At 42.6% G+C, this 25184-nt stretch overlaps 1 protein-coding gene across 11 annotated transcripts in view; it reads left to right on the top strand.

The window, feature by feature from the left end:
• The window catches only part of cobl (cordon-bleu WH2 repeat protein), a 255373-nt gene that overhangs the window by 6019 nt on the left and 224170 nt on the right, over nucleotides 1–25184 (top strand). The window contains exon 3 of one of the 11 annotated variants that reach the window (XM_033050048.1): nucleotides 2190–2244. The exons of the other annotated variants lie outside the window; for them this stretch is intronic. The gene's annotated coding sequence lies outside the window, so the exon portion shown is untranslated. The remainder of the gene's footprint in view (nucleotides 1–2189; nucleotides 2245–25184) is intronic. 11 annotated transcript variants of the gene reach the window in all.

The raw sequence follows: 25184 nt of genomic DNA, 5'->3' as shown, positions 1-25184 counted from the left end.
AATGACGTAGGATTATTTGTTGTATGTGACGGCTGGTGGGGTGAAAGGTGAGGACTAGGGGGACTCTGCCCTTGTTGTGAGTGCGGGGATGGGGAGAGAGAGCAGTGTTGCGGGGTATGGAAGAGACCCTGGTGCGAGCCTCAGCTATGGTGGAGGAGGGGAATCCCCGTTCCCTGAAGAATGAGGACATTTCAGATGTCCTGGTGTGGAACGCCTCATCCTGGGAGCAGATGCGGCATAGGCGGAGGAATTGGGAGTAAGGGATGGAGTCCTTACAGGAGGCAGGGTGGGAAGAAGTGTAGTCCAGATAGCCATGGGAGTCAGTGGGTTTGTAGTGGATGTCAGTCAGGAGTCTATCACCTGCGATGGAGATAGTGAGGTCAAGGAATGGTAGGGAAGTGTCGGAAATGGTCCCGGTGTATTTGAGTGCCGGATGGAAGTTGGTAGTGAAGTGGATGAAGTCAGTCAGTTGTGTGTGAGTGCAGGAGGTGGCCCCAAAGCAGTCGTCGATGTAACGGAGGTAGAGGTCGGGGATGGGGCCTGGTACGTATTGAACAAGGATTGTTCGACGTGCCCGACAAAGAGGCAGGCGTAGCTGGGGCCCATGCGTGTGCCCATAGCTACGCCTTGTGTTTGGAGGAAATGGGAGGAGTCAAACGTGAAGTTATTGAGGGTAAGGACCAGCTCCGCTAGGCGGAGGAGAGTGTCAGTGGCTGGGTATAGGTTGCTCCTCTGGTCGAGGAAGAACCGGAGGGCTTTGAGGCCATCCTGGTGGGGGATGGAGGTGTAGAGTGACTGGACGTCCATGGTGAAGGGGGTGAGGGCCTAGAGAATGGAATGCGCGGAGGCGGCGGAGAGTGTCTGAGGTGTCTTGAACATAGGTAGGAAGGGATTTGACCAAGGGGGATAGTATGGAGTCAAGGTATGTGGAGATGAGTTTGGTGGGGCACGAACAGGCAGAGACAATGGGTCTACCGGGACAGTCAGGTTTGTGGATTTTGGGGAGCAGGTAAAAACGGGCCGTGCGGGGCTGGGGAACGATGAGGTTGGAGGCTCGGTCGGGCAGGGAATTGAGATTTAGAAGCCTTGGGAAAATTGAATTGTTACTTATTTTTATTTTTTACAGAGAGAACAATCTGCGCATGCGTGCGGTTTAAGATTTTTTAAAAAGCCGGCTGACTGCCTACCTTGAGTAATTACTCACGACATGTGCCTGGTTCATGGCCAGGGTGGTGTGAATTTTTGAGGTCCCTTCGATGGTGGGGAAGTCAGTACCCATGATGGACCAGGCTCTGCCCACCACTTTTTGTAATATCCTTCATTCCTGAGTGTTCACGTAGCAGAATCAAGCCATGATGCAACCAGTCAATATACACGCTACCTGTAGAAGTTCAAGAGAGTATGCAACAACATACTGAATCTTCTTAGAAAGTAGAGGCATTGATAGGCTTTCTATAAGTACAGCATTGTAGCAGAACATTGAAATCAAGGACAATAAATAGTTGCATAAGATCTTTAAATATTTAAAACTGCTCTAAAATAAAACACTTTCACCCTGTAATGTTGGTATAGGAAATATCAAAAGAGAATGATGTAAATAGTCACCAGATTAGGTGTTCTTTATTGAGAGAGAAAATTGCAGCTAACTTTGCAGGTCAATTGACCACTTATTTTCTGTGTTCATCTATGCATTGAAACATTGCGTTTTGTCTCTGACCATCTGTTTCCACATTTATGCTACTCTTTACAAAAAAAAAATTTAAACTTGCACATATTGGAAAAACACCTGGTAAAATTTTGGAGTTCTCCCTGAAACAATCAGATAATACTTGCACCACCTGAAATACACTATTTTGGTTAAGTTTGTGCCGGATATTTTGGTTAAATATGAGCAGGTTAAGTTGTATTGGAAACATTGCTCTGAATTTTCAATGATTTATGAAATTCTTGTGAAAATGTTTTGATGGAGGCGGGATATGGAGTAACATGAATTGTTAGATGTTGTGCAGCAGTATAATTTAAAAATATATACAGTATCACTGGTAAATGCAGCTACTAATCTGGATGCATATATTCGTTTCATTAACTTGTTATAACAGCACAGGATTGTCATGTTGACTTCATGGAATTAATTATTCACCAAGGTAATAGTTAAATTTTAATCAATGTTCTTCTTCCGCACTGCGTAGGATAATCCAGTTTTATCGCCTGTGTGTGGCCTAGCAGGCATCTATTCAAGCACAGGTAGGTTTTAAAAGTAGAAATATGTAAGTGAAGGTCGCTGCCAGTGAGTAAATGGCATGAAGTTGAGGGCTATCCTCAAATGCCTGCTTAGGGATGGGGCGATTGCAAAGATGGCTAACAGCTGAGTCAACTCCATAGTTGTGTCCAAGGATCAATTTCTAATGGTCTTTGGATCTCCTTAAGTGCAGTATAATTACTATGTGAATGCAAATATGAGGATCATTCTTGTGACACATCTGTGTCGCCTTTATCTATTTATAGATGTTTTCTGTGTTTTGAACCTGGTTTCTGTAATTAACCGCAAATGTTTCCCTGGTAGACAATTATATTCGTAACAAAATTTAATATGATTATACCACAGAAGCAGGAGTTTATTTGGTGTCAAGAACAAAATTTGTTCAGGAACAATTTTGTACGGGGACTAGTTTGTGCGCAACTCAATCATTTTTGTGGTTTAGCAATACATAAATACTTTGCACTTGGCTAAGGTTACATTTTTGCCACTGTACAAAGGGCACATTGTTAATCCTTACAGTGCATTGAAAACTAAGAAGTCAAGCATTTAATACTAACTGTGGATCTTAGTTGTATTGATTTTGCTGCTTTCCTAGGTTAAGAGCTTAACATGGTTCCTTAATGTGATATTTATCTGAAGATCCATCCTTTTAAGTATGCAGAACAAATAAAAATGTTGGTAGTAAAGTACTGTTGGTGGCATTCATCTGGTCAGGTAGCATCTGTGAAGAGTGGAAACGTAAAACATAATTTTGAAAGGTAAATGTGATAAGAGCACTGCAGTTGTACAGTGTGCAATTTTGAATGTATTATTATAGAAATAACACTGCAGGCACAGGAAGAATACCACACGTTTACTCGAACGTTTATGAGGTGAAAACTGATATACTACAAAAGAGAGGTGTTAAGAGGAACTAAAATAGAGTAAGTCATAAAATACTCTTATTGACTGCTAATTTCTTAACAGGAAGACCTAATTCAGTTAGAATTGGTCAGCATTTCTCCACCCTAACCTTCAAACAACCTCCTCAGGGATGTTTGCTCAGTTCCCTGCTCTACTCCCTGCACACCCAAGACTGGGGCAAAGTACAGCAACAACTCAATCTTTAAGTTTGTCGATGATATCTCAGTTTTCGGCCATTTCAACAACAATGCAGAGACTGACTACAGGAAAAAGATTGGGTACTTTGTAACATAATATCAAAAACAAAAAGCTGGTCCTTAACAGCAGCAAGACCAAAGAATTGGTTATTAACCTATGGAAGCAAGGGGGTGAATACAGCTCTGTCTTTATTAATGAAACTCCTGTAGAAATGGTCATCATCTTCAAGATCCAAGCAACCGTATCATTAGCAATTTACCCTGGTCCCTTCACACTGATGGCCGGTTCTCACGGTGCGACCTGACGCAAGATGTCACAAGAGTGAAGTGGTCGTGGTCCAGCACGAGTTCCGCACGATATAACGGGGGGTAGATAAAGAGTTCCCACGGTACTCGGCAATTCTGTCATTTGTGCGAGTGACTTGTCCGTCTCCCGATCTTTCCCGTTAATCGTGAATGAACATCGTGGACTGTAGTGTAGTTAATCACGTGGCACAAATGATGTCACTTTTTTTCACACACTATATAAATATCCTCCGTTCGTAGAATTGGCTCATTTGCAGACATGCCTATACAAAGTTGGTTCGAGTACAGGCTGGTTGTTATTTTCATTGACGCGCTGTATGCATTAGCGCAACATGTGCATCGAAAACGCTTGCGTGAAGGCAGAAGGGTGAGATTAATTAAAAAGAGAATTAAGAGGAAGTCTCACTGGGTTAAGCCCATGTTTCAACGGAGACCTCAATTTGGACAATATGAGCAACTGCTTAATGTGCTGTGCGAAGAGGATAAAAGTGCATTCAAAAACTTTGTCAGAATTTCACCCGAGCTCTTTAATGAGTTAAAGAATAATTTGGGACCTCTGCTGAAGAAGACTGACACTGTAATGAGAAAGGCACTGGAACCAGGGTTGCGCATAGCAATCACCCTCCGCTACTTGGCCTCACTTGATTCTTATAAAAGTCTATCTTACAACTTTCTTGTCGCCACCAACAGCATCTGTGGTATTGTCCGAGAAACCTGTGAGGCGATCATCCAATTTTATTCAGCTGAAGTGATGGAATGCCCCAGTACACCAGATGCGTGGAAGAGAGTTGCACTGGGGTTTGAAAACAGGTGGAACTTTGCTCACACATGTGGGGCTTTGGATGGCAAGCATGTGGCAATTCGTAAACCACCCGGAGGTTGCTCAAATTATTTCAATTACAAGAAATTCCACTCAATTGTACTCATGGCGGTGGTTGATTATAACTACAACTTCCTGTATGTGGATGTGGGCACACCTGGAAGTGTTGGTGATGGCCGGATTTGGAAAGAAACATGGCTTGGAAAGAAAATGGAAGGTGGAACAGCAGGCATGCCTGATCCAGAACCTCTGTCAGGAGAAGACAGCCCGGACATCCCATATGCGATGGTTGCTGATGAAGCCTTTGCACTACGGCCCTGGATTATGAAGCCATATCCACAGAGGAATCTAAGTAGGGAACAGAGGATCTTCAATTACAGGCTGTCAAGGGCCAGGAGAGTAGTAGAAAATTATGTTGGCATCTTGGCAAACAGATTTAGATGCTTGCTCAAGACAATGGAGCAGAGGCCCAAGAATGTGGAGAGTATAGTATATGCAGCATGTGTTCTGTACAACCTGATCCGAATGAGAGGTGCAGCTGCTGGATCAGCAACATCCATCCAGGACGGTGACATAGTGGACAGTGACACAGGGGAAGTAACACTAGGTGCTTGGAGAAGTGGTGCGAACAAGTTGAAAATGGTCTCACTGCAGCGTTTGAAAGGTAACTCGGGCACATCCAGTGTGAAAGAGCAAAGAGACCATCTCTGCGCTTACTACAATTCACAATTGGGGAGTGTGCCGTGGCAGGACAGCTATATTGATGGGTAGCCGACCACAGGAACACTACTGCATGTTATAAGCTGACTTCCTAGTGTTGTCCTCTGAAAAGTGCTTCCTATAAGATGTTCGTCCGCAAAACCTGCCGTTTGTTATAGATATTCACATGAGCACCGGGGATACTCCGCAGCCTTCGTCTCCAGCAGGTTGCGCTTTCTCTCCCTATTTCTATAATCCTCTCTGGATTTGTCATAGAGAATCTCATTGCATTGGTACCACTCCACCAGTTCCCCCTCTTGTTCCCTGTTGAAGTTATATGGCCTTACCTTCTGCCATCTTACCCTTATGTTATCGTCTGCTGAGGATATTGGGGAGGCAACAGCTACTGGGGAGGCAATCTCAAATCCACCTTGATCACCCTCTCCCTGCTCCAAGGAGCCCACAGGCAGTGGTATCTCTGGCATCTCCTCTTCCCTCTCCACCTGTCTCTCTTGCTGAGTTTCCTCCTCATTTACCTGCATGGCTAAAAACTTTCTGACTTTCTTTGACCCCTTTCTTTGCGCTTTTCTGAGAGGCATCTCTGCAAGTCTTTTTACTGTGAAAAAGATTCTCAAACAATGACAATTAGGTGGGACGTCCTCGATGGACACATGGTCCATTGGCGATATTGAGACCACCTTTTTTACTCACCTTATGTCCCTTCTGTCAAGCTTCCGGGTTTACCGTTCGCAGGAGTTCCCACGGTACCCGCAAGAGTCATTACGGATATCGCACGGATATCGCACTGGCATCTGCGTTCATACAATGTTGCAACGCTGCTCAAGTCACTCTTGGAGAAATTCAAAAAATTTTGAATTTTCTCCCGACCTTACAAAGTTACACGACTACCTGCCGTTAGCGCCACGGAGGTCCTCGGTGGTCCACGAATGCCGTACTGCTATCGCAGAAGGTTCCCACGATGTTAAACTCTTGTTAAGTCTTGCTTCAGGTCGCACCGTGAGAAAGCCCTTTGATGCAGTGATCAAGAAAGCGGAGCAGAAGTTGCCTTTTTGATCAGGGAGGTCATAACTATAGTGTTCAGAGAGGACATTCTTGGGGAACGTCCTGCGAGACTATATGGATCAAACTTAGAAATAACAAAGAAATGATTACTTTCATGGGACTATTATAGGCATCAACTAGAGGAGCAGATATGTAAGGAGATCATAGATAATTATAAAAATAATATGGTAATATTAGTAGAAGATTTTATTGACTGCATCTCCAATGATATATCGGGTTTTCTCCCAAATCTTTTCTATTTGTATACCTGTCCAAGTATTTAGTTTAGTTTATAGATACAGCATGGAAACAGGCCCTACAGCTCACCGAGTCTGCGCCGACTGGCGATCACCCCGTACACTAGTTCTATCCTACATACTAGGGACAATTTATATTCTTTCTACAAATCCAATTAACCTATAAACCTGTACATCCTTGGAGTGTGGGAGGAAACTGGAGCAGCTGGAGGAAAACCACGTGGTCACAGGGAGAGCGTACAAACTCCGTACAGACAACACCCTTAGGCGGGATCGAACCTGGGTCTCTGGTGCTGTAAGTCAGTAACTCTACCGCTGTGCAACTGTGCCATCTTTTCGTTCTCTTTTAAACGTAATTATATCCACATTTACTACTTCCTCTAGCAACTGTCCCTCTGTGTGAAAAAAGATGCCTCTCAGGTTTCTTTTAAATATTTCCCCTCTCACCTTAGTATTAACTGCATTGTTTCAAAGTTTTACCTCAATATTTTTGACTAGAATGAGTGAAAAATCTGGTTGCTATTACAACATTTCATCATTCAGTCAGTCGTGCTGTATTTCACATAAACAGAAACGTGTGATTTTTAAGTTGTAATCATTTTTTTGTGTGTTCTGCACCAGATCAATGTGCTTATGTTTTATGTTGATTACAAAATTGCTATTTCTGTGAGCTGGAAGTGTTTCTAACATTTACCAAATATATCCAAGTGTTATAATAAAGATAAATAGGATAAAGAAATAAAACTGGAAAGATACATTTTAAACAAGGCAATGTTTTATAGTGTCTCCTCCAGAAGATGGAAATGTATATGATGTAGACTTATGGAAACATTGTTGGGTGGGAGGGATTTTATAAGAGTGCAAGTTAATCAAGATAATTTGATGATATAAAATAGTAAGATTAAACGAGAACTTACCAGTTTGAAGTTTGATCTGTATTTTATGAGGAGTTACGATGAGGGATTACGTGAAGAGCCCGCTCAGCACGCATGCGCGGCATACTTCAAAGCAGCGGTGTGGAATCACAGATAGACACAGTTATTGAAGTAAACATAGTAAAGAAAAGGAGATTAGTTTATCAGTTTGACCCATATGATTGAGGGTGGGAGCGGAGGGCACGTAATCCCTCATCATAACTCCTCATAAAATACAGATCAAACTTCAAACGGGTAAGTTCTCGTTTAATCTTACTATTTTACTTCGGAGTCACGTGAGTGACTACGTGAAGACTTCAAAGCTCTGTGATTTCAAACCGTGTAACAGGTATTACTTCACGCACTGCCGAAGTCGTTGAGGGAGGAAGTGTGTTATCGTAATCAACCAATGAATCTGTTTGTAGAAAAACACAATGGTATTTTTTAACAATAACAACAAAGAAATTAAATCGCTCCCCTGGGCTTAAATTAAATATTTGCAGTCTGTAAAAACTTTTCTGCAAATAAAACAGGTTTTGCCAACGGCTTATTATAAAATTTCTGAACGGTCTTTCCCCCGACCATCCTGCTGTAGCCAGGATGTGGTCTATAGGCACGTCCATTCTTTTAGCCATCGACGTGGATGCTGCCCTGGTAGAATGAGATTTGTACATGTTAGTGTTTATCCCAGCAGCTTTTAGCACCTGCTTGAGCCATCTCGCAATGGTTTGGCTCGTCACCCGACCATAAGGTTTTTTATGACTGACCCACAAGGCTTTTCATCTCCCTCGAATATTTTTGGTTGTGTCTATGTAGGATAGTAGGTGGGTCATGGCACATAACCGTGGTTCTGGCGGGTAAGCCCGGAATTTCACGACTGGATTAGGTGTTCCTGGTCTGCTCTGTTTGATCAGTCCCTGGATAACGACAGCGATCTGGTCTGGAGCTGTGAGCATGCTGTCCAGTCGCAGTAGGTGTAGTGACTGGACCCTCTGTGCAGATACAAGTGCCATCAACATGAGTGTTTTGAGCATAGATTGTTCCAGGTTGAGGGATCTGGCTGGTGGCAATCCCCTGAGGTATGTCAGGACCACACTGACATCCCATATATGGATGTACCTTGGTCTAGGGGGTTAGAGTTGGAAAATACCCTTCATTAGTTTGACCACCAGCGGGTGGGACCCCATGGCCTGTTGTCCTGGAGCTGGTTTTAAATAGACAGGCATGGCACTTCTAGCTGTGTTGATGGCTCTGTAGCTGAGTCCTTCATCGTGGTGAAGGTTCGCCAGGAATTCCAGTACCTTGGTAACTGTAGCGGTTGAGTAGGTGGTCCCTGTATCCAAGCAGTACTTCTCCCATTTTCTGATGCTGGACAAGTGCTGTTTTTTAGTGGATGTTCGGAGGGATGCTGACATGGTGTCGACGGTTTGTTCTGATAATCCCAGTCCCAGAAGTGGTTTGTGCAGAATCTGCAACCCAGGAGTTTGATTTTTTCATGGCACGGGTGGCTTGTGCCCGACACTGGGTGTTAATAACTGGGTCACTGGGGAATACCATCAGAGTTTCAACAACCATGTCATGCAGTATTGGGAACCATGGCTGCGTAGGCCAGTTGGGTACTATCAAAATACCTGAAGCAGAGTCCATTTGTATTGTGCGTAGTCCCCGACTGATGAGGCAGAAGGGAGGAAATGCATAGAAGAAGAATTTCCCCAATCCAGCGCGAACGCATCTACCGTTGCTGCCTCAGGGTCTGGTTCCCAAGCGACATACATAGGCACCTGGTGATTTAGCCTTGATGCAAATAAATCGATATCTGGCGTGCCATATTGCTTGATAACTTTTGCAAATTTTTGGGGGTTTAACATCCATTTGATGTTGTCATTAAATTTACGTGACCTGGTGTCTGCCACTGTATTTAGCTTACCTGGCAGGTAAGTTGCTGATAGCCAAATATGTCTTTCGACACACCATTGCCAAATTGTGTTGACCAACTTGTCGCATGATACCGATTTTATGTCGCCCATATGGTTAATGTAGGCCACCACCGTAGTATTATCTATTTGTAACCGTACATGCAAGTGATGCATATTTGTGCATATGCTTTTAAACCATAAAAGTCACCCAACATCTCTAGATAATTAATGCCCAGTGTAAGTGGTAATGATGAGTCTGGGTTAGTCCATCTACTACCTGTGCTGGATATAGGGTTAGTTGCTCCCCAGCCTTGAGCACTGGGATCTGTTTGGATAACTAACGTTGGGTTAGTGATGATAATAGGGCTGAAAACTATGCCAAACGTTTTTTGCCCACCACTGTAGTTCTGATATTGCTTCAGTGGGTAACTTCATGACACGATCATAATGACCTGTATGTCGTTTTGGTGCCTGTACCTTTGCTCTTTGTAAGTTTTGACAGTGCAAAGGTCCAAATTGTGTAGCCGGAAATGCTGCTACCATTTCCCCAATTACTCTGTTACTTGTCGAATAGTTGGTTGGTCGTTCGTTGACCATTAAATTGTTGCATGATTGTGCCAATTCAACTGTTTTGTCTCTTGGCAATGTTACAGTCACGTAGACTGAATTAACTGTGAAGCCCAAGGAGTCCATGATTGTGGATGGCTTCAACTTAGATTTATCTGGATGTAAGACAATCCCAGGGTTTCGAACAACTGTTTGGTAGCTGATACAGCTAACATAGTCAATTCCATGGTCTTGCCTCCTATTAAGATATCATCAAGATATGCCATGACAATATGTTTTTGTCTTCTTAATATTGCCAGAGCTGGTTTTAGTATCTTGGTGAATAATCTTGGGCTGATGTGAACCCATTGGGTAACGCTTTAAACTGCCATAGCTGCCCATCCAGGTAAATTTCATGTATCTGCGATGATCCTTGCGAATCTTTAAGATCAATGCTTGCCATGAAGTATCCTTTGGAAATTAGTTGTTTGGCAGTAACAACCGTTTCCATTTTGAAATGTATATACTTAACAAACATATTTAGTGAAGTTAAGTCAATGATGATGCGACATCCACCATCTTTTTTGGGTTTAGTGAATATATTTGATACGAATTCCAAGGGTTCATGTTTTTCCATGATACCCTTTATAATTAGTCTCACCAGTTCAGCTTGTCCCTCTCGTTTCTTTAATGGAGAGGGAAAATACCCTCTGGGGTGAATGTTGAACTGGTGGCAATTTTCCTAGTATGAATTGTATTTTGTATCCACTAATGCCATTGAGTATATACTGATCACTCGTGATAGACTCCCGTGCTTCTTTAAACAGGTGTAATCTCCCCCCTGTTAGTATTAAGCCCCTATTTTCTATACGCTGGTAGGAACCAGACCCACCTACCTCCATGGTTATGGGTATTCTTCTGTTTCCTGCCGGTCCAATGAGTCTTGCACGTTGTCTGACGTGGCGATGATGTTGGGGGGTGGCGCATTTTCCATGGGGTCCGCTCTGGGCCCTGGTCTAAAGAAGACTTCCGGGGATAGAATGCGGACCCCGAGCTTTCACCAGTCCCATATGGTAGACGTCGACTGATGGACACGATGGGGTGCTGCTGCTTAGGGATTATTGTTTTTGGTTTGCTCGTCCCGGGGCCTGCCCTCATGAGACCGAAAGCTTGTTAAGGCCTCTCCATATCCTTCATATGCTTTGTGAGGTTTTTGCCAAAGAGCAGTGGGTCTGGCTCAGTGGCTGGGGTTTTGCACAACCCCGCAAATTTAGGATTTTATGGCAGGTCTTATGATTTGTTTACGAAGGTTGTGGTCATCTCCGTATTTGTCCACGGAACGAGCAAACGATGTGATGGCTGACGTCAGGAGCCTGAGGATCCGCTGCAGTTTTAGCTCCTGGTTCCGAATGTTTGCCCCAACGTGCCCCCACTTTTGGCTGATTACAGCCGGCACTTTAAGGAACTCACAGTTCTCTGGAGCTGTATACGCCTCATTGACCACCTCTCCTGTAGGGCCTTTAACAGCCTCCTGCACGTGAGGTTGCCACGTAGCGGTCCACCACACCTAGCAGTTCTTCCTGTTCCTGCACCCCTTGCATACTCCCGACATCTTCAGCCAGCGTCCCATCTTCTTGACCATCCCATCCTGGTCACCAAAGCTATCCTCGGGTAAGGAGGAAGCAATGGACAGTGCACTAGACACTGTGGAGGGATTGCCTGAACTCCCCCTGCGAGGGCGCCCCTCCAAGCGGCTCATGCGGCTGTCTCCCCTCCCCGTGCGGGTGGAGAGACGTCCCCGTCCGACAAGTCGGAAGCCACCGGCCGGACGCCTCTTCCGTGGCTTTATATCCAGCCTGCTACTCAGGCGCTAGCGGGCTGGGCTCAGCACGGTGTCGGGAAATAGCGGAGCGCCCGGTAAGCGGTCCTACCGCCTTGTTGCTGCCCCCCCCAGATGGAACGCTCCTCCATGGAGTCGAGCGGGGGACAGGTCTTTTCTGTTGCTGCCCCCCCCCCAGATGGAACGCTCCTCCGTGGAGTCGAACGGGGGACAGGTTTGTCCAAGAGCCTTTCTTCGCTGCCTGAAAGGCAGAAGGCTCTCCTGTGAAAGAAAACCCGACCTCAGAGCTTACCTGACGGTCCGTTCTTTCACCCCGTAGCGGGAGCACCTGACTCCCGATGCGTCGCTGTTGCACTGCTGGCGTAATGCCGCGCATGCGTGCTGAGCGGGCTCTTCACGTAGTCACTCATGTGACTCCGAAGTAAAATAGAAATGGCGTGATCATTTGCTTACACTCTGGAATAAAAATGTTCTGATGTATTTCATGTTTTGTAAATCTTGCTGTTACTGAACATAATACTATTTGGATTTCATAATTATATTTAACTATTAAGGGGATAAATTTGGACAGGATTTTTGATTGGATTGTGTGACTGGTGGAAGATCTATGGAAATGGTACACCATTTCAATTGGATTTTTCACAAATACTCAAGTTGTAGAAAATACTGATGAGATCCTTGGATCTTGTTAATTGATGAGCCTTATGACTGGCACTGTGACTTTGTCAGTGTGAGTTTACTTTAGTTGTTTCTCAGTTGCAAATGTAGTTTTCTGTTTCTTTCGTTGATTCTCTTTTATATGTTTGCAACAGCTATAATTTACTGTAATTCGTTGTTTGCTATTAATGAGGAATTCAGTTTTGCATATTGCTTTGTTCCCAATGCTCCAATTGTCAATCTCTCATAGATGGAGAAATCAACAGTATATTAGTATTTCTTTTTTTTTTAAAACAGCTAAAATTTGTGGCCAAAATTGAGTGCAAATAATGGAATAAGTATGTTTGTTTCTAAAATTGGTGTGTTTGCCCGTTGAATTCTCTAACTTCTGTTAGTATCTGATGAGAGTAGTATTCCACAAAAAGCAAGGGAAGTGAATTGGGAAGTCATATGCTTGACTTCCATATAGTGTACAGTATTGAACTATATAGAAAAAGAGTTGTCTAACCATTTGGAGAAGTAAAATTATTAACAGAGATCTTGTATCTAAATGAAGGTAGACAAAAATGCTGGAGAAACTCAGCGGGATCGGAGCACAAGAGGGTAGAAATTATTCCACAGCTAAATGAAGCTCGAGTAAAACCATATCTGAAGTACATTGAACTAGTTTTGGGCACCACTCCTTAGAAAATATATTGACCTTGCAAGTAGTTTTGTGTAGTTTTACCATAATGTTACCTCTAAATTCCAAGGGAATAAATTGTTTTTCTGGAATTCAAAAGGTTACAAGTGATTAGATTGAAGGTTTCCAGATATTAAGGGGGATTGGCAAACTAGGTGGAGAGAAAACATTTCCAGTGACTGGGAAGTTTATGATGAAAGCTCATTATTTTTTGAATAGCTCATTATTATTTTAAGACCATGCATTTCAGGAATGAAATTTTGCAAACTGAATCGCTGTTTGTAGAGGGTTATACGAATCAGGGACTCTGCTCCACAAAATGACTGTTGTTTGGCCAATTTTTTTTTTTTTTAACTCTCAATGTTTTAGTTTTCGGGAAACAGTATTGAAACAGGCCCTTCAGCCCGCTGAGTCCAACCTGACCATTGATTACCTGTTTCCAGCAGTTCTACATTATCCGACTTTCTCATCCACTCCCTACACATGGGGGAACATTTAAAGGCCAATTTACCTACAAACCCGCACATCTTTGCAATGTGAGAGGAAACCAGAGCACTCTGAGGAAACCCACGTAATCACCCTAAAACGTGTAAACTCCACACGGACAGCACCTGGGGTCAGGATTGAACCCAGGTCTCTGGTGCTGTGATGCAGCAGCTCCAGCAGCTGTGCCGCTGTGTTGTTTTCTTTTGTTAAGCAGGGATATTGAGGGTTATAAAACAAAAACAATATATGGTGTTGGATAAGAGTTCCACATTGAATGGAAGGGGAAATTCAAAACATTGAAGGCATACCTGTGCTATAATATTCGAATGTATTTTTTGGTAATGTTCTCAAATATGGTCCAGTATCTTTAAAATTCTGTTCGTGTCTACCACTGCATAGCCTGTTTTTTCTTGTGTTGACCTACCTTAAATTGTGCGAAAGAAAAATATTACAGATGCCACACACACACACACACACACACAGAGTTTTAATAGATAGATGGATAGATAGATAGATAGATAGATAGATAGATAGATAGATAGATAGATAGATAGATAGATAGATAGATAGATATGTGTGTATATGTCTATCTATCTTTAAAACTGTGTGGCTGCCGCCGTCCGGCGTCCGTCTGTCCGGCTGCCGGCCGCCTTTCTTCCTTTGATTCCTTGCTACTCCGAAACCAGACGCAGGATCGCCGAGATCTTTTCCATTTCGGTAGAGATTTCACTTTTCTTTCAAAGCATCCGCTCCTGATTACATTTCGTCGTGTTTATGTACACATTTTTCATCAAGTCCTTCTCCCCCCCCCCCAAAAATAAACCAAAAAAAACTGGCTTCTCACCCATAGAAGCAGCTCCAGCCCCAGCCTCTGGTGAACGTTCCATCGTGTGATGTCACAATGCCCAATGTTAACATATATCCAATCGGAATGTATTCATTTACATATGCCTTTGCAGGAGCACCAGCACGTGGTGAACGTTCCATCGTGTGATGTCACAATGCCCAATGCTCAAAGACATTCTTGCCCTAGAGGGAGCACAGAGAAGGTTCACCAGACTGATTCCTGGGATGTCAGGACTTTCATATGAAGAAAAACTAGATAGACTCGGCTTGTACTCGCTAGATTTTAGAAGATTGAGTGGGGATCTTATAGAAACTTACAAAATTCTTAAGGGGTTGGACAGGCTAGATGCAGGAAGATTGTTCCAGATGTTGGGGAAGTCCAGAACAAGGGGTCACAGTTTAAGGATAAGGGGGAAATCCTTTAGGACCGAGATGAGAAAAACATTTTTCACACAGAGAGTGGTGAATCTCTGGAATTCTCTGCCACAGAAGGTAGTTGAGGCCAGTTCATTGGCTATATTTAAGAGGGAGTTAGATGTGGCCCTTGTGGCTAAAGGGATCAGGGGGTATGGAGAGAAGGCAGGTACAGGATACTGAGTTGGATGATCAGCCATGATCATATTGAATGGTGGTGCAGGCTCGAAGGGCCGAATGGCCTACTCCTGCACTTAATTTCTATGTTTCCCTCTCCTCACCCTCTCCTCTCCCACCCATCCCTCTCACCCCACCCCCCTTCCTTTTCTACCCCACCCCCTTCCCACTCTCCCCCCGCCCCCTTCCCCTACCCCTCTGCCCTCTTCCACCACTCCCCCTACCCCTCCCTCCCCACTCTACCACTTCTCTCCCTTTACCCCACCCCTCTCCCTCCCCCACCCCTCTCTCTTCCCCTCCCTTCCCCTCTCTCCCCCCCCCCTTCCCCTACCCCTCTGTCCCTCTTCCACCACTCCCCCGTCCCTCTTCCACCACTCCCGCTACCCCTCTACCCCTCCCTCCCTCCCCACTCTTCCACTTCTCTCCCCCCTTCTCTCCTCCCCCTCTCCCTCTCCTCACCCCTCTCCCTCTCCCATCCCTCTCTCCCCCACCCCCCCTCCCTCTCTATCCCACCCCCTTCCCTCTCTGGCCCCGCCCCCTTCCCCCTACCCTCTGTCCCTCGTCCATCACTCCCCCTACCACTCTCCTCGTCCCTCCCCACTCAGCCACTTCTCTCCCTCCTTCCCCCTCCACTCTCCCTCCCCACTCTTTCCCCTCTCTCCCCCCACCCCTCTCCCCCTCCATCCCTCCTCCCCACCCTCCCCCACATCTCTCTCCCCATCCCCCTCTCTCACCCCCTACCCCGCTCTCCTTTCCCTCCCAAATCTGTCCCGTTTCCTCCTCCTCCTCTCCCCTCCCTCCCCTCTTCTCACCCCCCCTCCCCCACCCCCCTCCATCCCTCCTCCCCACCCTCCCCATCCCCCCCTCCCCCACATCTCTCTCCCCATCCCCCTCTCTCACCCCCTACCCCGCTCTCCTTCCCTCCCAAATCTGTCCCGTTTCCTCCTCCTCCTCTCCCCTCCCTCCCCTCTTCTCACCCCCCCCTCCCCCCACCTGTGTGTTTGAGGGGTGGTTAATGTGAGTGTGATTCCGCAGCCCCCCCCCCCCCCCCCGCAAACGCCGTTGGGGAAACAGACGCAACGGGTCTGCACTTGGTCTAGTCTATCTTTAAAACTCTGTGGCTGCCGCCTGCCGTCCGCCATCCGTCCGCTGCCTTTCTGCCTTTTGATTTGTTCCATGTCGTGTGATGTCCGTGTGATGTCACAATGCCCAATGCTCACAGATGTCCAATCGGATTGGATACATTTACATATGCCTTTGCATCAGCCCCAGCCCCTGGTGAACGTTCCATCATGTGATGTCACAATGCCCAATGCCCAAAGACATTCTTGCCATAGAGGGAGTACAGAGAAGGTGTCAGGACTTTCATATGAAGAAAGACTGGATAGACTCGGTTTGTACTCGCTAGAATTTAGAAGATTGAGGGGGGATCTTATAGAATCTTATGTTTCTATGCTTCCCTCTGATCACCCCTCTCCCTCTCCCACCCATCCCTCTCTCCCCCACCCCCCTTCACTCTCTACCCCACCCCCTTCCCTCTCCCCCCCGCCCCCTCCCCCCTACCCCTCTGTCCCTCTTCCACCACTCCCCCTACACCTCCCTCCCCACTCTTCCACTTCTCTCCCCCCTTCCCCCTCCACTCTCCCTCCCCACTCTTTTCCCTCTCGTCACCCCTCTCCCTCTCCCACCCATCCCTCTCTCCCCCACCCCCTTCACTCTCTACCCCACCTTCTTCCTTCTCCCCCGCCCCCTTCCCCCTACCCCTCTGTCCCTCTTCCACCACTCCCCCTACCCCTCCCTGTGTGTTATTGTGTTACAGGCCTACTAAGCTGCAGTAAGTAAGAAATTTATTGTTCAATTGCTGGTAAAATGACAAATAAACAGTCTTGACTCTTAACTCTCTCTTGTCTCATAAGCTATGCTTAATCACGCAGTGTAGGAAAGAACTGTAGATGCTGGTTTGATATCGAAGGTAGACACAAATGCTGGAGTAACTCAGAGGGACAGGCAGCATCTCTAGAGAGAAGGAATGGGTGACGTTTCGGGTCGAGACCCTTGTGTCAGGGGATTGGGCGGGACAGATACAGCATATAATCCGCCAACATTTTCACCACCTCCACGTCGAAAACTTCAGGAGGTGAATTCTGGATTCAGTTAATGAGGTTAGAGGAGGTGCATGAGAACCTCGGTCTCACCTGGAAGGATTGCCGATGTCCCTAAATGGAAGTGAGGGAGTAGGCATAGCGAGGTGTTACATCGCCTGCGGTTGCAGGTGAAAGTACCTGGAGAGGAGGTGGTTTAGGTGGGAAGGGATCAATGAACTAAGGAGTTGCAGAGGGAATGGTCTCTGCGGAAAGCGGAAAGGATTGAGGATGGGTAGATGTGACTGGTGGTGGGTTCACGCTGGAGGTGATGGAAATGTTGGAGGATGATGTGTTGGATGTGGAGGCTTGTGAGATGAAAGGGGAAGACCAGGGGAACTCTATTCTTGTTCAGTCTGGGGAGAGAGTGACCAGAACTACGGGACACATAGATGATGCGGGTGAAGGATCCATCTATGACAGCTGGGGGGAAACCACGTCACTAACGAAAGAGGACATCTCAGATTTCCTAAAATGGAAAGCAACTTGGGGGATGATGCAGCAGGAACAGAAAAATTGAGAGTGGAGGGTGGCATCTTTGCAAGAAGCAGGGTGGGATGCATCAATAACATTAGCTATCGTACCAAACAATGATTTAATTCTAATTAATTCAATGTTGATGTGCTAAGATGAGTTACTCAGGCTAAATTTAATTGTTTAATTTTCCTTTTTTTGGGTTGGGAATCTCCATTTGGTATTCCCCAGCATTTATAATCAGCATCATAAGGACCTTATGTAGTTTTTGTTGTAGAGAATCTTGCCGTCCATTCCAAGCTGCCCATTTCTTTGAATGAGTAAATTGTAGGCCTTGTGTGGGATGTTTCAAAGTATACTTTGATATCTCTGAGGAACTGCAATGATTCAATGTTAACTTTAGAAAATAGTTGAGGTATTGAACTTGGCATGCTCAAAGAGGGAAACTGTTGGGTTTATTTATCTCTCCAAAATTTTCCTTTCGCTTCTCGTATGTTGAAGGAGTGTTTTATGGTGAAGTGAAGTTCCTTATACACTGGGGCTCTAATGTTATTCTTGACAGATTAGGATGGTGATCAAAAGAACGGTAAAACTAAAAAGCAGATGAATATCTAAAGTAAAAATAGCAGATGGTGGATATAGCAGGTCAGGCAGGCTTCATCCATGGGAAGAGAACAGTCAACTTTTCATGTCAAAGATCATTTATCAGAACTAGGTTAGAGATACAGCATGGATACAGCATGGAAATAGGCCCTTCAGCCCACTGAGCCCGTGCCGACAACGACCACCCGTTTACTAGTTCTATCCTTGACTCGAGGGACAATTTACAGAAGCCAATGAACTTACAAACCTGTACATCTTTGGAGCGTGGGAGGAATCCAGAGCATCTGGAGAAAACCCAAGTGGTCACAGGGGGAACGTACGAACTACGTACAGACAGCACCCATTGTCAGTATTGAACCCGGGTCTCTGGTGCTGTAAGGCAGCAGCTCTATCGCTGCGCCACTGTGCCACCCTAGGATGGCAAATTAAGCGGTGCATCTTGGTTTACTGGCTGTAAAATAATTTAAATGTTTGCAAAAGTTTCTTACTTTCACAAAGTTAAAATACTGTTTAAATTCATTTATTTATTTAAAAAAAAAAAAACGTTTAAATTAGAAGTACAGTAAATTACAGTAATACACATCACATATATCTTATTACATTTGTTGTACCACTTCGTTTATCGAGCTTTAAAAAAGGTAGAAATAAAAGAAGTAAGGAAAGTGAGCAAGAGTCGTGAAGGTGCAGGAAAGTGTTGGGAAAAGAAAGCCCCTTAGGGAAGAAGTTAGAGAAGGAAGTAAAGAAAGGAAATAGACCCTAGAAAGAAAAGAAAAAAAAGGAGAAACAATCGCTCTGTTATAACACAAAACTCCGCAAAAAAGGATATACCAACCATGTTTTTTTTTTACCCCCCGTTACCAGATCCTGGTACCATCTATTTTTTAAATTACTATTGCACCTTATGCTTGTAATAGTTCCATAAATGCAGACCACGTCTTTTGGAAGTGGTCTGCTTTGCCTGCTAGGAGGAGTCTCATCTCTTCCAGGTGTAATGTTTCGAACATGTTTGAAATCCACATTTTTATTGTTGGTATTGGAGCCTTTTTCCAGAATTTGAGTATAAGCTTTTTTCCCATTATTAGCCCGTAATTAAGTAAGTTCTTTTGAAACATGTTTAGTTCGGGGTTACCTTCCGATATTCCAAAAATGATCCATTCTGCTTTTGGTACAAGTTTTATTTTAATTAATTTTGTGAAGATTTCAAATATTTAGTTCCAGAATTTTTGGATTTTTATACAAAAAACAAAAGAGTGCGCTATGGTAGCTTCTTGTGACTGACATTTATCACAAGTGGGTGAGACATTGGGGAAAAGTTTATTTATTTTAGTTTTTGAATAATATAGTCTATGTAATGTTTTGAATTGAATTAAAGTATGTCGTACGTTGATCGAGCATTTATGCACATATAGTAAGTGTTTATCCCAGCTCTCTTTTGAAATTTTTATAGCTAGTTCTTGTTCCCAGTCTCTTCTAATACCATCGGTTGTAGGTATTTTTATATTTAAAATAATGTTGTATAAGTATGATATTAGATTTGCTGATTCAGCCTTTGTCTTCATGGCTTCATCCAATAAGTCTGGGGGCATGTTATGATAGTCTTTTGTGTATTTTTTCAGATAGTCACGGATTTGAAGATATTTAAAATATTGATTATTTTTCAAATTATATTTCAGTTGTAATTGTTGAAATGATAATAATTTTCCTAATTCATACAAGTCTCCGAGCGTTTTGATTCCCATTCTTTCCCATTGTGTAAATGATTTATCTATAATTGAAGGTTTAAACGACGGTTTAATTGACTATTGGCATTAGAAGAGATAGATTTCTTAATTTTAGATTCTGTTTTATTTGTTTCCAAATTCTAATTGTGCTATGTATCATTGGATTTTTATTATAATTTTTGTTATTCAGATTCATTGGTGAGAGGAGAGTCGCTCCTGTATTACACGGAGAGCAGTCCTCTCTCTCCATTACAATCCAGTCCACCTGCTGGGCAGAGTTGTCCAGCAGGTGAATCATATTTTTAATATTTACTGCCCAATTATAGTACATAAAGTTAGGGAGCGCTAGACCACCCATCTCTTTTGGTTTACTAAGGTGTGCTCTTTGTATTCTGTGGGATTTATAATCCCATATAAAATTTGTAATGTCTGAGTCTAGTTTTTTTTAAAACTTTTTTGGAAGATATATAGGTATTGATTGAAATAAATATAGGATTTGTGGTAAAAAGATCATTTTTATAGCATTTATTCGACCTATTAAAGACATCGGGAGCGTTTTCCAGAATTTGATTAGATTATTTAGTTTCTTAAGTAAGGGACTATAATTGGCATTAAACATAGCGTGATAGTTTCTAGTAATTTCAATTCCCAAATATTTGAATTTTTCTGTGGCTATTTTAAAGGGGAATTTCAAGAGATGTGTTGAGTCTTTCGGTTTTATCGACATAATTTCACTTTTGTTCCAGTTTATTCTGTATCCTGAGAAAGATCCAAAGTCCTCAATTAGATTTAATATGTTTGGTATACTGATTTGGGGTTTTGTGATATACAGTAGTACATCGTCTGCATATAAAGATATTATGTTATTTGAATATTTTGTATTATAACCGTAAATATCCGGGTGTGTTCTGATTTTTTCAGCTAAAGGTTCAATTACCAGAGCAAATAACAGCGGTGATAATGAACATCCTTGTCTATTGCCCCTTGATAATTGGAATTTCGTAGCTAGTATATTATTAGTTAATATTCTAGCCGTGGGTTTGTTATATAATAATTTTATCCATGCGATGAAGTTCTCTCCCATTTGAAATGTTTGCAATACTTTGCTCATATAATCCCATTCTACTTGATCAAACACTTTTTCTGCGTCCAATGAAATGATAGATAACTCTTGTTCTTGAGGTTTGTGAGTGCATTATGTTAAGCAGACGTCTCAGGTTATTAAATGAATGTCTCTTAGGTATAAATCCCGTTTGATCCTCATTTATTAATTTACTAACATATTGACTTAGTATTCTAGCTAGTGTTTTCGCTAATATTTTTTGATCCGTATTTAACAAAGCAATAGCTCTATATGAGCCTGGTTCTTCTATATCTATCTTTTTTAAGTATTAATGTGATCGTTGATTCTGCTAGTGTTTCAGGTAAGATTTGTTCTTTAAAAGCGTATGTATACATTTTCTGTAGACGTGGTGTAACTATGTCGTAAAAACATTTATAAAATTCATTACTGAATCCGTCTGGTCCTGGTGTTTTTCCATTCTTAAGTGTGTTTATTGTGTCTTCTATTTCCTTAGATGTAATTTGTGCTCCCAGTTCCTCTTGTTCCTTCAGTTCTAGTTTTGGAAGGTTACAATTGTCCAGAAATTCTGAAACTTTATTATTGTCTATTAGCGTTTTCGATGTGTATAAATTCTTGTAAAATTGAGCAAATCTTTTATTGATATCATTAGGAAGTGTTAATAATTCCCCTCTATCTGATTTAATCTTTAAAATTGCATGATCTTTTTCACGTTTTTTCAGTTGGCGTGCCAAAGGTTTATGGGGTTTATCCCCAAATTCGAAATGTTCTTGTTTTGTAATTTGGAATAGTCTTATAACTTTCTCTGACAATAATTTATTTAGCTTAAATTTCAGTATTAAAATTTTATTATGTTTATCCATAGTTGGATCTTTAGCATTATCTATATCTAGTTGTCTGATTTGTTCTTCTAATTGTCTTGGTTCATTCTTATTCTTTTAGTTTTGAAAAGCTTGATACGAGATAATGACTCCTCTAATAAATGCTTTGAAGGATTCCCATAGTAAAGTGGGCGATATATCTGGTGTATCGTTTGTCTCAAAAAATAGGTCCATCTGTTTTTTTAGATATATACTCCCTTGTGGGTCTTTCAGAATTTGCGAGTTAAACCTCCAGAACGATTTGTTCGTAGACATTCCTTCTAATTTTAAAACGAAAGTTAGCGGGGAGTGATCTGAAATCGTATTGGTGTGATATTTAGGGTTCGTAGGATAAGGGATTACTTTTGTATCCACTAGGAAATAGTCTATACGTGAGTATGTTTTGTGTACCATTGAATAAAACGAATATTCCCTTCCAGTCGGATTTGCGATGCTCCAAACGTCTGCTATATTTGTATTTTTTATATATGTATTTAAGAGTTCACTAGTTTTAGATTTCATATTACCTCTTTGTTTTTGCATCGATTTATCTAAGTACGGATCTAAAACACAGTTGAAGTCTCCTCCAATTATAACATTTTGGTAGTTAAATTCTGCGATTGTATTCAGGATTTTACTGAAAAATTGAGGATCATCAAAATTGGGCGCATATATATTTACCAAAGTGATTGGCATAGCATGGATCTCTCCTGTAACTATAAGATATCTCCCTTCCTTATCTGATATAATGTTCTTTGAATTGAATGGTATTCCTTTGCGAATAATAATTGCGGAGCCTCGGGATTTCGAAGTATGTGAGGAGTGAAATGTTTGGCCTATCCAATTCGCCCTCAATCTCATCTGATCTTGATGTTTAAGATGCGTTTCTTGTAGAAAAGTAATGTCCGTGTTATATGATTTCAACTGAGCTAGTATTTTGCCCCTTTTAATTGGTTCATTAATACCCCTTATATTCCAGCTACACAGTGTGATTCCTCCCATTTTTATTTGTTTATCATCTTGCATTTTCTCTGATTTTAATACCCTTATTTATTACGGTGCATCCATGCCTCAGGACTCTGGATATTTGTGGGGCGTTTATATTACTAACTTCCTTGGTAGATCCCTTTTGCGATTGTCCTTGAAAAAAAAACACATAGTTGTGACATATTGTGATAAAAAAAAAAATTGAACAAGTAAAATTACAGTGTCTGAAGTATTCGACACTGTAGTGAGTGTCCCACCCGTCTGTGGAATTCGACATCTATTCGACTTCCGAAGTTGATGTTGTACAATTAGCTCCGCTCCCTTTATTACTCTAAACCTAGGAGGGCGGTACCATTTCAAAATCAGTTATATTTCACCCAATTACACTATATATATATATATATATATTTCATTCAGACTTATCAGATCTTGTGTTCAGCTACTGTGAAATTTATATATCTAACACTTTCATCTACTAATTATTTATAATTAGTTATACCTTTGATAATAGTAAGCTGTTAGCTGAAAGGGTTAACCAGAATCAGGCTCCTGGAATTATGCCAGGTGCCTGAGTCTCCTCCCTTCCCCACACGAACTACATAGCACTTAAACTTTCAGTATTATCTACGTTAATTCTAAAATTTGTTATTTATTAGTTCTTTATCCCTGCTTAATTGTCTCGCTCTATATACGAGCTAGTCAGTCTTTTTAACACATTATTACATTTTGCCCATTATATAGTTCAGGTTAGTTTCCATTTATATTTCTATATTAGTATTGTTAATTATTGTTAATTCTCTATATTTTGTAAAGCTATTTTAAGATCCTAAACCGCCATTTGTCCTTGTGATGTTTTCCACATTCGGCTCTGCTGTTCGTCTCTGCGTTGCTTATCAGTCTTTCCTTCATTTTGAACAAAGAATGTCCTTGAGTTGAATTCCAAAGCGTCCAAAGGAGATAAGGTGTCTAGACCAGCGCACGTGGAAATGCTCTTCCATTTTAAACTTTAGAGAATGGTGTTTCTTCCCTTATCTTCAGGTGTTCTCTGTGAAGTAATAAAAGGAAAGAATTTGTCCATATCGTCCCGCTGCCTTGATTAATCTTCTGTTTCTGCCACAATCTCTTGGGCATATTTATAAGATGCGTCCGAATTAGTGAAAGTTTTCTCTTTTCCCTTGAAAGTAATGCGCATCCTGGCCGGATAAAAAACTCCACATCTGACATCTTTAACTCCATGGAGAATCTGTCTTGTCTGTGAGAACTTTCTTCTCTTTTGCACCATCTCACAGGGATAATCCCGGAGGAGTTTGATAGAGTCGTTTCCAAACGTCATCTTCACTCCGTATTTGATTTTTTTCATCAGCTCTTCAAGTGCTGAAATGTCCCGAAGTTTGACTATGATCTGTCGTGGGTGGGCTGGATCTGCTTGTGATCTTGGCTTAAATCTGGGTATTCGATGTGCCACTTCAATTTCCGGTTCCACAGGTAAATTGAGTACATGTTTGATTAAGTTGGCAGTGAACTCACGGGCGTTGTTTCCCTCTGCCCCTTCTGTTACTCCCAGTATTCGTAAATTTTGGCGTCTTGTGCGAGCTTCGAGATCAAGACATTTATCTGAGACTTTCGCCAGTTGACTCTTGAGGCTGTCTAGTTCTAGCTTCATTCCCTGCATATCTTCAGCCATTTGTTCAACAACTGTTTCCATGTCTTTCATTGCAGTTACATGTGAAGAAACAATTACATGCACAGCCTCAAACTTCTTCGTAGATTCTTCTTCCCCTTTATTAATTCTCCCCGTTAGCTCTTCTTGCACATCCTCAATTCGTTTTTGTATAATGCCAATGCAGTCAATAACTTTTTGATTACCAGCATTGATGTTTGACATATTTTCCATCAATTTAACATTAATATTTTCCATCATTTTTGAGTTTCCAGCCTCAATATCCTTTCTCAGTTCTCTTACCGAGTTCTTTATCTCCTCCATTTCATTTTTCTCCTTAGTAGCCATCTCAGTCTTGGATCTTGTAGCCATTCCAGAATCCACTTCAGAGGTCTGTTCTTCAGTTTTCTGGGTTTTCAGCAGTTGTTTTGAGATTGTTTTCTGAGGGCTCTGAGCTGGAGACGTTTTTTTCATTTAAAAGCCTTTATCCTCCATTTAAATCACAGCGCTTACTGATGACGTCATCAGCGCGACGTCCCGGGGCTCCGGTAATTTTTTTGAATCGGTCCCGACCTCCAGACCCGATTTTAACGCGAAAAATCGCGATTTTACAGCAGCGGAGCTAAAAGTTGCGACTGCTAGTCCAGCATGGTGCCACCGGAAGTGTTTAATTTT

This window comes from Amblyraja radiata, chromosome 2, assembly GCF_010909765.2.
Source record: "Amblyraja radiata isolate CabotCenter1 chromosome 2, sAmbRad1.1.pri, whole genome shotgun sequence".
In the NCBI taxonomy this organism is placed as follows: Eukaryota; Metazoa; Chordata; class Chondrichthyes; order Rajiformes; family Rajidae; genus Amblyraja; species Amblyraja radiata.
Note: the sequence above shows the minus strand (reverse complement) of the source record. Positions and strands in the feature narration are given on the sequence as shown.